General features: G+C 34.2%; 1 pseudogene; it reads right to left on the reverse strand.

Moving 5' to 3' along the window:
• Positions 1-3,037: 3,037 nt before the first annotated feature.
• Positions 3,038-16,068, reverse strand: LOC149184427 (WD repeat-containing protein VIP3-like; annotated as a pseudogene).
• Positions 16,069-19,633: the final 3,565 nt, after the last annotated feature.

Here is a 19,633-nt window from a genome sequence, read left to right on the forward strand (position 1 = left end):
TTGAATACTTTATTTTTTTAATCCCTATCATATCTCTTCCTAACTCCATTGCATATCACCTGTCACCCAAATAAGCCACCAAACTAGAAAGCTAAAGTAAGACTTTTCTTGACAATGGATCACCTACTTTCATTATCCTACAAAGAAAGGAGGGATGACATCTAGTGACTGACAATTAAGTTCTCAATAAAATCATAGTAATAAACACTACCATTTACAATATCCTATTTAGGCAACCTTAAGAGTGAAAATTTATTCATTAAAGTAGATTTAACTACTAGTTATCACCATATCCATATGAATTTTATGCACACCTATAAGGTGGCCTTTAAAACCAAGTTTGACATCAATGATGGTTAGAGATGCATTTTAGCCTCACCAAAATCCAATCAACATTTATGAGGTTGATCTATGATATTTTTAATCCACACCTCGAGTAGTTTGTTGTAATATATTTGGATGACATTATTATTTTTAGTGGAAACTAGGGTTGCTATATGCAATTTATCTACATAGATTGTCTATGCACTCACATAGTTTAAGTGAAATACAAGAAATTAGTTTTGGGGAAACAACTACCCATTACCTTAGCTTTCCAATAGGGAAAGATGGCATTAGCCCAAATCTTGTCAAACTGCAAGCTTCTCTTGGCTAGTCTAAACTTCAATGGTGGCAATAAAATGTTTTATTGGCATTCTTAATTTTTACAAGCATTTTATCCCACATTTTTCACAAATTAAGTGACCCTTGCATCAACATTTTCATAAAAATACTTTATTATGGTCGAAAGTTAGTCAGGAGAGTTTCCAAAAACTTAAGAGTGCTCTTTACTTAAATGCAATCCAACAACTTCTAAAAATACACTTTCCCTTTAAACATGATGTTGACACTTCTCGATATGTCATGAGAGTAGTACTTAAACAAGGAGGTCACCCATGAGCTACCATTTATAGGTTTTGAGGTCACCCGTGACCTACCATTTATAGATTTTGATTGAATCGAATTTAAACTATAGTAGTTATGATAAATAATTATATGCTTGACCTACCATTTACATATTTGGATTGAATTTAATTAAATTATAGTACTTATGATAAATTATCATAATTATATGTTTAACATACCATTTATAGATTTTGATTGAATTAAATTTAACTATAATACTTATGATAAATTGTAATAATTATATGACTTTTGGCTTCAAAATATATATAAAAAAATGCATATCAAATATAGTGCATTATTTTTTAAAATTTTGAATATAAAACAGGGAACAATGCCAGCAAAACTGGCCCCTCATACATCCAATAGTTGTGTCTAATGATTAAATAAAAGAAAGGTAGTTCAAAAAAAGTGGGAGATATGTTGAGTTATCCTCTAACTTAGGTATCACATATTCTGGTTATGTTAAGCAAATTATGAAGGCCAGAAACAAATTTATGCTTCAATCCCTTTTTTAGGTCCATATAGAATTCAAATCATCCCACTTAAGTGAATCAAAATTCTTGGATTAGTTAGAGTAATATAATTGGACATAAAAACTCAACTAATGATATATTCCCAACACTTTCAGACCACCCCATATTACTCATTTGAAAATTCCATGCTTCTTGACGTGGAAGCCACTTTGGCAAGACCAAAAATTGCCAACCACTCCAATGTGGTTTATCTTGGTCGTCTATGGCCCATCAAGTGGAATCTTTTCTTATACAATGTGCCTTTTGTAGCCATAACAAAAAGCACAAAGAAAGTAGGAACTCTACCATCCCCTTTCGATTCCCTTTATCTATGGGAGTTCATCTTGATAAAATATGAGAATCCAGATTAATTTATTAATCAAATGCAATTACATATATACAAGAAGTGTTGTATCAAGATACATACACTATCTTGGACACACAATCTGTTGGTTGAGAGATTATCTCAACCACACACCAATCTAGGAAATAGATCCTAACTACTAGGAACAGACTCTTTACTTAGTAAGAATCACAAGTGAGACAAGTAGGAATTAGATATTCCAACACTCCCCCTTAATGAGTACTTGTCTCCATATCAATCTGTAAAATCTAGTTGTGGTCAAATATACCAAAAAGAATATGTTGATGTCCATATAAAGAAGTAACCATCCACTGGAATGCATGGGTACTAACCATTGCAACCGCCAGCCTTATAGGATGTCCTTCACATACATGGTTCTTCCAACCATTATAACTGCACACCTGTACCTGTACCTGTAAATCCACCTCCAATATCATCATGGGTTTTATCGGATTACCCGTAACCATTCTATGGGTTTTATTGGATCACCCTCAACCATGCCACCAAGGCTAACCACAACCACGAAGGCTCAACAATGCCACCAAGGCACTCAATTCAGTCACAAAGGCTCTTCATGTTAAAATGATACCATGTTAAAATAAGATACCACTAGGGCACTCCAACCACCATGGGCCAAGGGTTTTGTCAACGAACCCTAAACCATGTTTACAGGAATCTCTGTCCCACTTCACTCTTACACGTGGTTTCTAGCTTACCACAAACCGACACTGCAAATAAAAAGTGGGTTTTATATTACCACGAACTATATGGGGATACACAAAGCCTTACAAGGCTTACATTTCACACTCCAACTATGGAGTTACCAGGTACACAGTTTACAAAGACCACTATAAAACACCCTAGACTTACTTACTAATAAAATGTGACTCATAAAATAACATGCTAGTGAGTCTATTCCAAAAACTCACACAAACTTTCACCTAGTTTTCCATCATTCTCCAATCTCTGACACTACTCGTGCACTTCATCTTTTGATCACATCCTAGGCATCTTTGTCTTTTCTTTTTATTTCTGATTTAATTGTCTTGGATTTACCTGCATGATTTGTTAGAGTAGCTAATTCTAAAAAAACCACTCCATTGAGTTAGCTAAGCTCAATGCTTCTAATTCCAAAACATTTATAAATACCACATTAATTTGTTTCTCATTGGAGTTTTTTTTTTTTTTTAATATGAAATTCTAACAAATTTCACTTTTACATTGAGTTGATCAGGCTCAATGTGTTTACCTTTCCAAACTCCAATTCTGTCAAGTTGACCTGAAGAGAAAGAAGAAGGTGGTAAACCTCTAGTTGCATGAGCAACACACTATCCAGAGTTCTATCACTGGATCCTGTGGCAACAGCTAAACCATCTGGGTTGACGTCGATACTTAGAACCCAACTTGTATGCCCAGACATAACACAGATAAGGCTCTTGTTGTCAACATCATATATATGAATATGCTTGTCATATGAAGCAGAGAATAAGATCTGAGAATCATTGGGAGAAAAAAACGAGGCATATCACCGGCATGTAATGACCCTCCAAATAGTATAGGAATTTTCCAAGTATCACATCAAATATTGCAAATGTCCCATCCATTGTGCTGTATGCAAGATGACTTCCATCTCGACTCCATGCAACAACTGGAACAAATTTCCCTCCAGCTTTTTCTGATGATTTTGTGTTAATACCCTCTCCTTTAGGAAGTTCAAGGGAAACAACTATCCACCATGAAGTAGTATCCCATAGCTTCACAGAGGTGCTACCCACTCCAGCTACAACTAACATATTCCCCTTGGGATGGAACTGCCTGTTCCAGGCTTCTAAAGGGGGAAACTCGAGCGTAGAAATAATGGTGTTGGTGTCGACATCGAAGACGCAGACGGAGCTGTCAAGGAAGGTGGAAGAGGCAATTGGGATCGTAGGATTGGTGGCCATTGCCACCAGTCCTAGGGAAAGGCCAATGTTGGTGGCCTCTTCTTCTATTTCATCGCCACTCCATATCTTGACGCTCTTGTTGAGTGATCCACTAAGCAGTTTAGCGGGTTTTGAAGTTGTGGCAAGAGCCCAAGTCACAACCCTTAATTTCGCCTACTGTCTACGCCCTTTATTCATTATCAAGAAGTTGGGTTAACCTGCGATTTATTCCTGAGTTTGATTAACATAATTCTGTATTGTCCACTGATCAAATTAGCAAAGGCGGTCAACAGAGGTCCCGATAGCCTACTCCCTCAGATTCATAACCTCACGAGTCGCCAAACCCTTTTGAGAAGTAAACAGGTAACAAAAAAATCAGCAATGCCTAGATGCCCTGCCCGATCCAACAACTGCTCGACAACCACCATGAACAGGCACAATCTGTCCATGGGTCTTTCACCATGACCTCGATCAGTGACAGATCTGCAGACTCATAGATCTACCACCGACGCCCTCACTATTGATCAGCCTCACCAGCATGCAACACAGACAAACTGCCTCCACAGATCCGCCAACAGGCCGACACGCAATTGATTCGCTATAGCCTTACGCTCTCCACCTCCATTGCTCCAGCACCTTACCTCCCAGCAACCTCCACAACACTAATTCACCACACCGCCACTACGCCATCCAGGGAGCTAATTACCAATGTCACCTCCGCGTTGTAAGATCAATGATGGACAAACTCAAAAAATTGATTGGCAAACCAAGCTCTTTATTTCCTCAGCCGAGGAGGGTCCAAGCCCATTAGGGGCCAGGCCCTCAGGGCTCTGATACCAAGATAAAATATGAAAATCCAGATTAATTTATTAATCAAATGCAATTACATATATACAAGAAGTGTTGTCTCAAGATAGGTACGCTATCTTGGATACACAATCTATTAGCTGAGAGATTATCTCAACCACACACCAATCTAGGAAATACATCTTAACTACTAGGAACAAAATCCTTTACTTATTAAGAATCACAACTGAGACAAGTAGGAATTAGATATTCCAACACATTTTGATGAATTTTTGAGTTGCCTACATATTTTTCAGACATGATTACAACTTTATCATAGTTTGCAAATTCTCCAAAATGGTCACATTTATCCCTTGTACCAAAACTACAAAGTCAGATCAACAAGTAGTAACACTACTATTCTCTCAAGTCTAATCCCATTTTAGGTTTCCCCTTAACGTCATCAGAGATCTTGATACCCACTTCCTTAGCACATTCTGGAAAATGTCGAGGAAATTACTCAGATATCAACTAGATTTTCCACTTCTTTTCATCCCTAGATCTTCGTACATCAAATCTCGAAACTCTATGAATCTCATATATTTTCCCACCTAGAAAGTTCCATTTTGAACAAGATAACAAGCTAATGCACCATGTAAATCCTTTGGGGTGAGTCATCAGTAATGTCTCATCAGTGGCATTTATATTTCTAATGGAGAAAGGATTTATCAACAAAATTATTTAGATTTGTGCAGTGCATTCAAACAATAAATTCAGGCGAGTGAATTAAATGGAAAGATGACTTAAAATATTTTGTATTACCGAATTTCCAAAATCTTGCGAGTGAATCCATGGCATGTTGCAGTTTTTTCGGCTCAGACCCCAAAATATATCCACATTCAAAATTGTTATGTATGTGAACAAGGAAGATTCAACTTTATTTTGTATGCAGCAATTCACTAAGAATAAATATCACTTGCACGCTTTGGGAGTGAAGGGAAATCAATAATAAGGGGATGTGATAAATCTTTCAATTCCCACCTCTCAAGTTAGGACTAAGTAAAGTAAAAATATTAAGATACATTATATTTTCTATACCGAGGGAATTTAACTTAGGATGGACATTTTTTTGGAAGAGTTCAAAAACATTTGGGGCACATGAATTGTGAAGAGTTCACTCCTCAACTTGTGATTCTAATGAATTTTTACCAGATTCAAGGAAAAATAGATGAGAAAATAAGTAAGAAAACATTCCAAAAGTTCTATTGGAAGTTTAATTCCCCCAAAGTGGCTTCCATCCTCAGCCCCTCCCCATGAGGTTTAAACCTATGACTTAGCAGGGAGTAAAATCCACACAAACCAACTGATTTATACCTCATTGGTTTCAACTCTTTTTAATCATGGAAATTCTTAATATGTAAATAGGCTTTGTTACAATACCATGGACAATACATTGACTTTTCAATACCACCTCACCAAAAAAACAAAACTCATTTCAAATATGATCCTTGTCAATATTATAAATTTTTAAATGAATCAATTTAATTAAAATGACAAAAGGGATAGCCCTTGGGGTAGCTCAATTAGCGATGGTTGTGAAATGAAGTGTTATGTGCTAGTAGGTTTGAGGTTCAAATCCCCTAGGGGTGGTTAAATAGGAAAATTTTATATTTTTTTTGTATTTTTTTTTGTTTTTTTTGTTTTGTTTCATTTTGACGATTGAAAATGTTAAATGTTACAACATCTCTACTATACTTGGTCCGAGAGCAGCTTTGAGCACAAAAATTCATAGAAATCAGCTAAACTATAACTTCTTTATTATTATTATTAAACAACTTAATAATAAGTTAAACATATAAATATTTAAATAATGAATCCATATAGGTGAAGATAGTTTTTAGTAGAGGAGGAATAACCTGTTATAGAGTTTTGTGAACCCAACGTTTCGGACTACTAAGTGAGTCCATCATCAAGGGATGCGTCAATAGATATTTAAAAAAAAAACATTTAACAATATTCTTAATCATGGAGATTTATGCCATTTTACCATAGAGATTTTTAATTTGTAAATAGGTTTTGTAAGAAAAACATGCCTCATTGATACTACGTGCCCATAAAACCATAATTAATTTCACATGACATTTTTATAATTAATAAATGTAATTAAAAGGTGAAATGGGGCTTAACTACTTTGGAGATAAATCTCCACCTTTGATTTGTGCATGTTATTAATAATATTCTAGAATATTATGTGGAGGTTAAATCCCTACTTCCCACCTAATAATTATTGATAATTAAATTAATATCTTATCATCTTTGGGAACTTATTCAAATACAATTTCTCAAACCACACAAAATTATGGACATCCTTATTCGAATTAACAACTCATTGCTACATGGAATGCACTCTGCTAGGCCATTATAAGGAACTTTTATCTTCTAGGTTACCTTTATTAGTCAATGTGCTAATGGTTTTAGCTTCATCAAAACCCAAGCCAAATCATCCAACTTCTCCAAGGTTTTTCGCCAACTGCAAATCCACAACACTAAAGAGATACTTACAATCAAATATATTTATAGGTTAGTAAAGGTTTTTAGGTTGGGAGTGATTTTATTTAATTATTACGCCTTGTAGAAACACTTTCTCCATGCTCTTGTCATGAAATTCCTTAGAGCTAGATGTCCTTCCTTCTCTCACAACCCTAACCCTACTCCTTAACATGCCCATCCCCAACCCTAGTGATATATCTACCAAGAACTTAAATACTATAACCCTCCCAATGTACTCACACCCTATTGACCAACCCCACTTAAGGGTTAACTCCTACATCTTAATAACCCAAATATTATCACGAGACCAAGAACACTTGCATTTCTCTTGTATTGTCAAATCAAGTATCAATTCTTCACACTTGTAATTAATAATAACAAACAACAAAATCTAATATTACTTAACCTTGTTCAATGAATTAAGCTTCATAGTATTTGTTGCATTTATTTCTCGAAGCTAGTTCTTGGGTGTGAAATTGGGCTGAGAAACCAAATCAACCAAACTTTAGGCTCAAGTTGGCCCTCGAACTAGAGGGGGCTCCCTCAAGTGTTACGAAGCTTTTTTTAATGTTGTTCACTATCACTGGAAAATAGCTTATGAAGAAAAATGACAAGATCCATTCTTTTTTATAGTTGTTGATGAATATCCAATCTGTTGTAAAAAATAAATTCCTCTCTTGCTGAAACTTGATGAAAGTGCCAACGTCCAGTTCCGACAGAATTACATAGCTTAAAGATTTTGGTAGAGGAATAAAAGAGAATATATGATAATTAAACATTCATATTGAATACTTAATCAACCAAATATAGTAGATGCATGTAGAAGAATTCTAAAGCCTAAAATATATGCATTCAAGAGATGACAAAAGGCAACAATTAAATGATCGAGAGGAGTTGTTTTAAAAAAAATTGTTCAATTAGCTAGTCTCCATAATGATGATAACTTTGCAATGGGCTGTGAGGGAGGTTGATACTCAAATCTAGTCTTGCCCTAGCTCCCATGTTATCTTGAACATATGTAAAAATAGATTATGAAGTCACAGGGAAATACATACATGAGAAACAAATTATGTCATGAAACTAAAGCGAGAATACCTCAGTTAAATTTTTTATAATAGAAGTCTTTACAAAAATGGTAGCGTTTTGGCATCAAAATCAAACCTTGCTCATTACAAATGAAGAAATATATAGAAAAATTACAATCCTGAAGTTGTTATAAGCTGTCAGTGATAAAACTCTAAAAATATAACATTCATTGAATTATTTGCATGAAATATGAAACTAATAGAAATTCTTTTGGCTCCAAATCTGGAAATATTCCTTTAACTATTGAAATTCTCCCTTAGAACATAAATTTGTTTCTTTCATTTTTGATATGTTCCCTAGAAATCTGGGGTTGTTTAGTAGATGACTCGTAAAAGCTACCAACTTCCCTTTTACGATGCTCATTTATCTTTTGCCATAAATATTCTTACAATGTTTTTTATTGGTTGAAACTTACCATGATCATATTTTTCAACCTACGATAATGAACTTGAGTTTAAATGGTAAAATTTTACAATTTGGGCTCCATTTTCTCGTTTTAGAAAATAATTAGATGTTATATTGAAGGGTCTTTATGCTAGATTGCTTCACAAAGTCTTCACCTTGAGTTTTCTATTATTTGTATTATATCCAAAGGATATACTAGAATCTAACCAACGCCGTCAACATCAATGTGCCATTTTCGCTCTCTTGAAGATCCTTGTGATCATTTTCAAACGTGTCACAAGCCTTGGAATGTTCTCAGTAATTAAACATTCGAAACATGTGCAAGGACAATTGTATGACCTGCATGTGCATTTTTTTTACTGTATAAGATCATGGCCAGGTATATCAATTCATCCTCTTACCCCTACATTGTATTCACACCTGTGCACGTTGAAACAACAAGTGGTATTATGGGAGGGGGTGTTGGCAGTTTGTGGTTTTGGAGTAGGGGGGTGTGCAATCCATATGATACTGCCACGTGGAAAAGGTGGTTTTGGGAAAACAACATTACAAACCACCCTCTTTGTTAAACATCAAGAGTATGTGGAGTTTTGAAATTGAATTTGGGCCTTTGATCTATAGGTGATCATCTGCAACGTTGAAAGTTGGTCGCACATTATTCTATGCAAATTTTTAGTAATGGATTCTGTGGGATATATCCCACACCGATTGGGTTGAAGAAGAGAGTGGAATTGACTTGGATTGAGACTTGGTGTAAATTTCTTGTCAAACATTCAACCTTTACTAAACTTGAGGATTGAGTCCCAAGCTTCATTACCTTTTAATGTATAAAATTAATTTTTTAAATAAATGATTTATAAAAATATAAGATTATATTTTTATAAAATTATTTAAAAAAATTGAAATTATATTTATAAATAACCCATAATCTTGTAAAAACTGTTTCGTCATGAACATTTTGCATATGCCCAAGAATATGGCCAGAAACCAATTAGAAATTTTGAAAATGCTTTGTATCTATTCTTTGACAAGAAAAAGTTACAACAATGGCTCCAACTCGGGGCTGCATCCCCCTGTGGGATGCAGAGAACATGTAGACCAGTTGCCTTGTAATTATAATGGGCTATGGAACTATATCAAACCTGAACCAATAACCCGCATACTCGTAACTTCTTATATGAAGCATGCAACCTATCAACTACCAAACCACCAGCTACTACAAGTAAATGCAAGTACAAAAGTGTCTAATTCATTGAGCTGGTGGAGTCAACAATCAACAAATTTTTTTCTTCCAATCTCTTGCAACTTATTACACTCAACCCAACCAAACTACATACTGCGAACTAGAATCCAAACTGAAACAACTACTGATCTACTGCACATTGAAGTTGATTTATTTTGAAAACCACACATTACAAACTCAATTATGAAAATTACCACACACCAAAATCTAAAAACTAATCCAATCTCACACAGACGCTACCTAACTGAGCTGAAATTTTTCACTGTTAGGTGTAGTGAAATTTCCAGTGTAACCAAGTGGGAAGTGGATTAACTGGAAGCTCACCTTGCCAAAAAATGAAGTTATGAAAAATATTTTCAATATGAAACATAAACTCCATGAGTTGGTTATACTTACAACTAAACTTTGAAAACTGTGTCCTCTTTAGACATCTGGAAGTTCTAATAATTGCAATGAGGAAGAAAAATATTTTGTTGGATGCCATTACGATAGAAAAATATTCACTTGTCATTTTGAACCAGTAGAATATGGAACCCAGTTGAATTTCCATATAGACAAAGTGGAGCCCCTAGGTGAAGGAATTTCAATCAATATCAAATTTGTACTCCTTGTTCACTAGAAAGGAAGAGATCTAGTCTTGATCGTTCTCCGGGGAGATATTTATTCGTTACTTTGTTCCCCGAAAACGACGCCAAAAGTTGTATTTGTTTCTTGAGGGTAGTTCTTGGCTATGAAACTGTGCCGAGAAAGCAACTCGACCAAACTTTAGGTTCAAGTTGGCTCTCGAACCAAAGGGGGCTCCCTCAAGTGTTATGAGCCTTATTTTAATGTTGTTCACTGTCACTGGAAAACATTGTATGAAGCACAATGGCTAGATCTATTATTTGTTGTAGGTGGTTGTTGATGAGTATCCAATATCTGATAAAAAATAAATTCCTCTCTTGCTGAATCTTGATCGAATTGCCAACGTCCAATTCTAAAAGAATAACATAGATTAAAGAGTTTGGTAGAGGAATAAAAGAGAATATATGATAATTAAACATTCATACTAAATACTTAATCAACCAGATATAGTAGATGTGTGTAGAAGAATTCTTTATCCAAACAAATATACATTCAAGAGATGAAAAAAGGCAACAATTAAATGATGCATAAGACATGTTTTAAACAGATTGTTCAATTAGCTAGTCTCCATAATGATGATAAATTTGCAGTGGGTTGTCAGGGAGGTTGATATTCAAACCTAGTCTTGCCCTAGCTCTTATGTTACCTTGAACATATGCAAAAACAAATTATGAAATCATAGGGAAAGAAATACATGAATTTTTTTTTTGTCATGAAACTAAAGCCATAATACTTCAATTAAAAATTTTGCAATAGAAGTCTTTACAAAAATGGTAGGGTTTTGGCATCAAAAGCCAACCCTTTCTCATTACAAATGAAGAAATATATAGAAAAATTACAATATTGAAGTTGTTACATGCTTTTAGGGATAAAACTCTAAAAATATAATAATCACTGAATTATTTGCAAGAAATATAAAATCGATAGAAATTATTCTGCCTCCAAATATAGAAATAACCCTTTAATTGTTGACATTCTACCTTGGAATTTGAATCTGTTTTTTTCACTACTGACATCCTGCTTGGAAATCCGGGGTTGTTTAGTAACGGCCTCATAAAAAATTCCAACTTCCCTTTTACTATGCTTATTTATCTTTTGCCATAAATCTTCTTACAATTCTTTGTTATTGGTTGAAACTTACCATGACCATAGTTTTCAACCCACTGATAATGAGTTTGAGCTTAAATGGTAACATTTAACAATTTGGGCTCCAATTTCGTGTTTTAGAAAATAATTAGATGTTACATTGAAGTGTCTTTATGCTTGATTTCTTAACAAAGTCTTCACCTTCAGTTTTCTATTCTTTGTATTATATCCAAAGGATATACTAGAATCTAACCAACATCATCAACATCCATGTCCAATTTTCCTCTCTTGAAGATCCTTGTGATCATTTTCAAATGTGTCACAAACGTTGGAATGTTCTCAATAATTGAACATTCAAAACCTGTGTAAGGAAAATTGTATGATATTCACGTGCATTGTTTTCTATTATATAAAATCATGGCCAGGTATATGAATTCATCCTCTTACCCCTACACTCTATTCACACCTGTGCAAGTTGAAACAACAAGTGGTATTGCGAGAGGGGGTATTAACGGTTTGTGGTTTTGGAGTAGGGGGGTATCACAATCCATATGATACTGCCACGTGGAAAAGGTGGTTTTCGGAAAACAACATTGTGGACCCCACCCCCCGCCCCCCCCACACTATTTGTTAAACGTGGGGAGTATGGAGGCCCACACAATTGAATATGGGCCTTTGATCTGTAGGTGATCATCTGCACCATTGAAAGTTCGTCGCACATTATGCTATGTGCATTTTTGGTAATGGGTTCTGTGGGATATATCCCACACTGACCAGGTTCAAGAAGTGTGTGGCATTGACTTGGTTTGAGACTTGGTGTAAATTTCATGTCAAACATTCGACCTTTATTGGACTTGAAGATTGGATCCCAAGCTTCATTACCTTTTAATGTATAAAATTAATTTTTTAAATAAATGATTTATAAAAATATAAGATTATATTTTTATAAAATCATTTAAAAAAATTAAAATTATATTTATAAGTAACCCAAAATCTTATAAAAACCATTTTGTCACGGAAACTTTCATATGCCTAAGAATTTGGCCACAAAACTTTAGCAAATTTTGAAAATTCTTTGTATATTTTCTTTGAAAAGAAAAATCTACAACAGTACTCATCATACTTCTCCTTATAACTTTTTCTAGGTGCACCATGATAAGTGTAACCTTATGATCACCAACCAATGTCAAGTTTCACTTACCATCAATTATTTTTGTGACATCATGTCCTTTGTAATGTGGTCAAGCTTGCATTATACTCATATGATCCAAGGATCTCCTTCTCATCAATATCAGTTTGCCTTGTATGATGCTCAACATTTTACTTATTGACTCCAAAACGATGGAAAAATATCATAATTGATCTTAGATACCTTCATAAACAACCCAAATCTGTAACCTCCTCCCTAATTTCTCACCAAGCCATTGCTCACTAATTTGTCTGATATAAATATATTTCCCTTTGCATTATATGCCTTGTAAAAATTGATAAAAACACACAAATTCCCCCACCAGTAATGAAACCCTTCGTTGATGGTTGTGTTGATATTTTTTAAACCCCCATTGACCTCCCTCCTCACTAGGCCATTGAATAATTTATTTATTTAATGCCTTGAATACTTTATTTATTTAATGCTTATCCTATCTCTCCATAATGCTCTTTCCTCTCGCCTGTCACCCAAGGTAGCCCACCAAACTAGAAAGCTAAACTAAGACTTTTGTTGACAATGGAAAAATTCCAACCCAACTCCTCTTGTGGATCACCTACTTTCATTATCCTAGAAAAAAAGGAGGGATGACATCTAGTGATTGAAAATTAAGTTCTCAATAAAATCATAGTAACAAACACTACCCTTTACATGATCGATGACCTATTTAGGAAACCTTAAGAGTAAAAAATTCTTCATTAAAGTAGATTTAACTACGAGTTATCACCAGATCCATATGAGTTTTAAGGACAACTAGAAGGTTCCCTTTAAAACCCAGTTTGGCATCTATGAATGGTTGGTGATTCTTTTTAGCCTCACCAACATCCAACCAACATTTATGAGGTTGATCTATGCTATTTTTAATCGACACCTCGAGTCGTTTGTTTTAATATATTTGGATGACATTCTTATTTTCAGTGGTAACTAGGGTTGCTATATGAAATTTTTCTATGTAGACTTTCTAAGCACTTACATACTGTAAGAGAAATATAATAAATTGGGGAAATAACTACCCATTGCCTTAGCTTTCCAATAGAGAAATATGGCATTAACCCAAATCTTGTCAAAGTGCAAGCTTCTCTTGGCTAGTCTAAACTTTAATGGTGGCATTACAATATTTTTCTGACTTTCTTAATTTTTACAAGCATTTTATCTCACATTTTTCACAAATTAAGTGACCCTTGCATCAAATTTTTCATAATAATACTTTCACATTGTCCAAATTCAGTTAGGAGAGTTTCCAAAAGCTTGAGAGTGCTATTTTCTCAAATGTAATCCTACAACTTTTAAAACTACAATTTCCCTTTAAACTTGATGCTAACACTTCTCGATATCCCATGAGACTAGTACTTAAACAAGGAGGTCACCCGTGACCTACCATTTATAGGTTTTTAGGTCACCCATGACCTTCCATTTATATATTTTGATTGAAACAAATTTAAACTATATTATTTTGATTGTAGAGTATTTTGCTTCATTCACATCCTGTCTTTGTATTTTGTGAGTGTTTCAAATTGATAGGGCTTTCAAATAACCAAATATGGTGCCATCCCTATATGAAACTTTTTTCTTTAATCAGATTACATCTTATGATAAGATTCTTCATTGGAAAATATCCCTTAGGGATATTTTATGGTAATAACTATTTTTTTCCTTCATTCAACTTGCATCTTGTGACAGGGTTCACCATTGTGCAACATCCCCTGCAAGTTATTTCTTGTTATTTTTCATATAGTTGAGTTAATGTCAATGTCTCTGCTCCAAAGACATTCTTTTCACCATACATGTTATTTTTTTTATTGTGTTTTGGTCTAATATTCAATCTCTCTAGATGCAAGGATTGCTCACATTTGGCTATATTTTTCACATAATTCACAATTGTAGCTTTCCATAATTTGTTTACAAAATGGTAATTGAAGTTTTCTCAGTGATAAGCCTCCCAATTTCCCCAACTCAATGCTAATAATTTGCATGACAATTCAAACTCTTTTTAGATCGGACTTTTTGTCAATTAAAAAAAAAATGAATTTGAAACTGAATATTTATTGAAATACCATTGGATATAAATCCCAGTGTATGAATCTATGTCATTAATTTGGTGTTTGAACTTGGAACATTATCATGGAGATACCTTGTATCATTCACTATCAAATGAAGCGAACAAGAAGAATAAAACCTATGAGTACATATATTGATAGGATGCTAATTAAATAATGCATGGGATGTTCCCATAAGATCCACAAATCATACTTTGCTAGGGTTTTTACTTTTGCATTAACTATTAACGAAGAGAACGGGGATGGATAATAAATAGAGAGCATTGAACAATGTAAACTTTGAAACGGGAACTGATACTGTTACCCTTTTCGTAGAGATGGCAAAAAAGTGACCTGATTTTCAAAAGGGGTGATGTAGAACACACATGTTTTTTTAGAGCATAGTTTTTGGCACTTTAATTTTTTTTTATGTACAATGTGTTTTAGAATGGTAGTGATTTTCACGCTGATTTAAAAAAGTGGTAATTCTGCATCAGACCCTTTTTTTAGACTTTAAATTTTCTAATGTATGAAATGTAACTAATTATTTTGTAAATTTAATAATTTTTGAAGTGGTCGTTTTCTTCATATTTTCTTGCTTTTATTTTAATTTTAATTTTTTTTGTAGTGAGGTTTTTAATGTTTTGCATTTTTAAATTAGAAGGTCGATATTTTGAATTTTCGATATTCTACATATTTATACATCCTTAATTAATTTTTCAATCCACATGAAATAATTGTTTCTAAAAAACAATATTTTTTAACAATGGACATAAAAATAACCATTTTTAACATAAATATAACTAAAAAACTACACGTTTTGATAGTTTTTTGCTAGAACTGACATGTCAAAATCACAATTTTTATATGAAAAATTTAACTGAAAATGGTTAAATAATAGTTTTTTTTATGAATTTCATGTCAAAAAATAAATAATAATCCTTTTTTTTTCAAAAAATAATGATTAACTTAAAAATTAATGTGAAAATCACATATTACAAATATTGAACGTATAACAATATCAGTGCCCGTAATCGGAATCGAATAACCACCGCCCAACTGCCCATGGGGGTGGCTATAGCCACCACCCGGCCACCCCCATGGGCGGCCAAGTGGTGGCCATTTGATTCCGAGAATCAGATAGCCACCACCCAGCCACTCGTGGGGTGGCCGAGCGGTGGCCATTTGATTCCGAGAATTAGCTAGCCACCACCCAGCCACCCGTGGGGGTGGCCATCTGATTCTCAGCGGTGTGGCCGGGCTGTGGCCATCTGATTCTAAGAATCGGATAGCCACCCCCATGGGCAACTGGGCGATGGCTATTCGATTCCGAGAATTGGATAGCCACCCCCATGGGCATCCGGGCGATGGCTATTCGATTCCGAGAATCAGATAGCCACCCCTACGGGCGGTCGAGCGATGGCTATTTGATTCCGAGAATCAGATAACCACCCCCACCAGCGATCAGGCGGTGGCTTTCCGATTCTCGGAATCAGATAACCACCCCCTGACCGCCCTTGACGTGGATATCTGATTCAAAATCGGATATCCACCTCAAGGGCGGTCAGGGGGTGGTTATCTGATTCCGAGAATCGGATAGCCACTCCTTGATCATCGGTGGGGGTGGTTATCTGATTCTCGGAATCGAATAGCCATCACTTGACCGCCCATGGGGTGGCTATCCGATTCTCACCACCCGGCCACCCCCACAAGCAGTTGAGTGGTGGCTATCCGATTCCGAGAATCCGATAGCCACCGCCCAACCACCCGTGGGGGTGAATCAGATATCCACCTCAATGGCGGTTAGGGGGTGGTTATATGATTCCGAGAATTGGATAGCCACTGCTTGATCGCCGGTGGCGGTGGTTATCTGATTCTCGAAATCGAATAGCCATCACTCGACTGCCCGTGGGGGTGGCTATCCGATTCTCACCACCCGGCCACCCCAACAAGCAGTTGAGTGGTGGCTACCCGATTCCGAGAATCCGATAGCCACCGCCCAACCACCTGTGGGGGTGGCCGGGAAATGGCTATTCGATTCTCAGAATCGAATAACCACCGCCCGACTGCTCGTGGGGGCGATGGCCAATAAAATTGTTTTTTTTAATAAAAAATAAATTTTGTTATATATATATATATATATATAAAATGTTTTTATTTATTTATTTTATATATATTTGTAAAATATATATATTTTAAATGTTATTTTAAAAAATATCAAAAATATATTTAGCTTTTATATTTTTAATCTTAATTTTTTTTTGTTATTTTCCTTTTTTTTAATCTAGTTTGTTTTTAACTTCTTCTTTTTTTAGTTTTTCTTAACGCTTTTTTAAAATTTCTTATTTTTACTCTCTCTCTCTCTCTCTTTTTTTTAATTTTTTTTTTTTATTTAATCCAAACTTTTTTTTTTATGGTTTGCCACATTAAAAAAATTGTTATTTTTTTGAAAATATGTTTTTCTTATTATTTATTTCTTTAAATTTTTTATTTCTTATATTTTATAGATTAATTTTGTTTTTTTGTTTTTTTTTTTTAATATATATTTTTATTTACGTTTTGGTTTTTTTTTTTACTTTTTTTTTGGTGTGTTTTTTTCATTGTTTTTATTTTTAATTTTATGTTTCATTTTTTTATTTAAATTTTAATGTTTTTCGGAGTCACAACAAAATCTTTTACACCATTATTTCAAAATGTTGAAAATTTACCCCCAAAAAAAGTGTTATTCGAGTATCAACACTTTTCGTTTTGAGGGCGTTTTTTGCACATAAAAATTCGGTTTTATTGGCATTTTTTTAAAATGTTGAAAATTAACCCTAAAAATAAAATCCATCATTCCATTATTAGCACTTTTCATTTTCAAGCTGGTTTTTGCACAATTTTTGCACAAAAAATTCGTTCTCACTGCCATTTTTAAAACATGTTCAAAATTGACTCTAAAAAAAAACCATCATTTTTGTATACACACTTTTCGTTTTTAGCACCGCTTTTCATGTTTTTTTGGGGTTTTTTGGTAGAGTTCTCGTTTTGATTTTATAGTTCCCGTTTCAAAGTTTACATAGTTATTGGCGATTAGATAATGGTATCCCAAATTCACATGCCTTAGATTCATGGAATGTAAGAAGTCAACCAATATCCTCCTATCTTTTCACAAAGAATGTATGGAACGCTGCATTGGAACTAGAACTATCTAATCCATTATTCAAGTTTCTTCATTTATGTCCCCTTTCTTGATTCTCTCCTTCAGTTCAAGTTATGGAAACTCATACCAAAGGTTATTGATGGATGTATTTCCAAACTTGTGAAGAGTCATCCGAGAAGGCTCCATGTTGTGCTCACATCAACATCAAGTATTTTGCAGTGCATCAAGCATAGCTTAGCCTCCTAAATGCAAACAAAATCGTTGAGCTGAAAATTTAAGGTTAGGGATGTATGGTTTCATATTCATTCTTATAATTTTGCGATAAAACAATAAAGTCAGCAAGATATTTTTTCTGATTAGGAAAGAACTAGGGGAACAGAGTTGCTATATTCACTTTGAGTGCATTCCCTGCAACTTCCATGAGTTCTTTAATTTGGATAGTGTGAGGCATTTTTTTTTTTTTTTTCTATCGATATCCTCCTATTGAAAAACATATTTGTAGCTTCTATCATATGTTCCTCATTCATTTCTAACTATGTTTTCTTTCAGAGGGTTTAGATCCTCTCACACAAAAAATCAATGCATTTTTCCAGATTATTTTTAAAGGAAGAAATGTTTTTCTTGGCAGTCTTAGATTTTATGGAGATAACGACATGCAAATTGAAGATGAACTCTTTAAAAAGTGAACAAATGGATTTTATTAGAGACAAAAGTTGTAATCATATATTTTTGTTGTTGGATGGGTTTCCATCTGCTCCCATAAGTTACCAGTGCATTGAGGTGCGTGTTATTTTTAGAACTTACTATTGATTTTTGAGATGGATGAGTTTTGCACCATATGTATTTGTATATATTGATGGAAAAAGATATGTAATCTTTGAGTTCTCAAATATATACATAATCTTTGAGTTTTTAAATATATGTATAATTTTTGGGTTTTGTGATCCCGACTTCATAGAGTATTTTGCTTCTTCACATCTCGTCTTTGTATTTTATCAGTGTTTCAAATTTATATGCTTTCAAAGAACCAAATATGGTTCCATGTCTATATGCACATTTTTTCTTTAATCAACTTGCATTTTATGACATGATTCATCATTGGGAAACATCCCTTAGGGATATTTTATGGTAATAACTATCTTTTTCTTCATTCAACTTTCATCTTGTGATAGGATTCATCATTGTGCAACATCTATTGCAAGTTATTTCCTGTTCTTTTGCATATAGTTGAGCCAATGTCAATGTCTCTGCTCCAAAGGAATTCTTTTCACCATACATGTTATTTCTGTTGATTGTGTTTTGGTCTAATGTTCAATCTCTCTAGATGCAAGGATTTCTCACATTTGGCTATAATTTTCACATAATTCATAGTTGTAGCTTTCTATAATTTGTTTACAAAATGGCAATGGAAATTTTCTCACTGATAAGCCTCTCAATTTCCCCAGCTCAATGAAAATAATTGGCATGCCAATTCGAACTCTTGTTAGATTGGACTTTTTGTCAATTCAAAGAAAAAATGAATTTGAAACCGAATACTTATTGAATTATCCCTAGGTATAAATCCTAGTGTTTGAATCTGGGTCATTAATTTGGTGTTTGAAAGTGGAACTTTATCTTGGAAATACCATGTCTCAATCACTAGGCCACGATTTAATATCTTGCACCCATAGTATGGGAACAAATAAAGTTGCTTTATATTTTGACTTCAAGATATAATTTCACATA

Source organism: Pinus tabuliformis, chromosome 3_2, assembly GCF_031772625.1.
Source record: "Pinus tabuliformis cultivar Carrire ecotype Pingquan chromosome 3_2, CPIR1, whole genome shotgun sequence".
Classification (NCBI taxonomy): Eukaryota; Viridiplantae; Streptophyta; class Pinopsida; order Pinales; family Pinaceae; genus Pinus; species Pinus tabuliformis.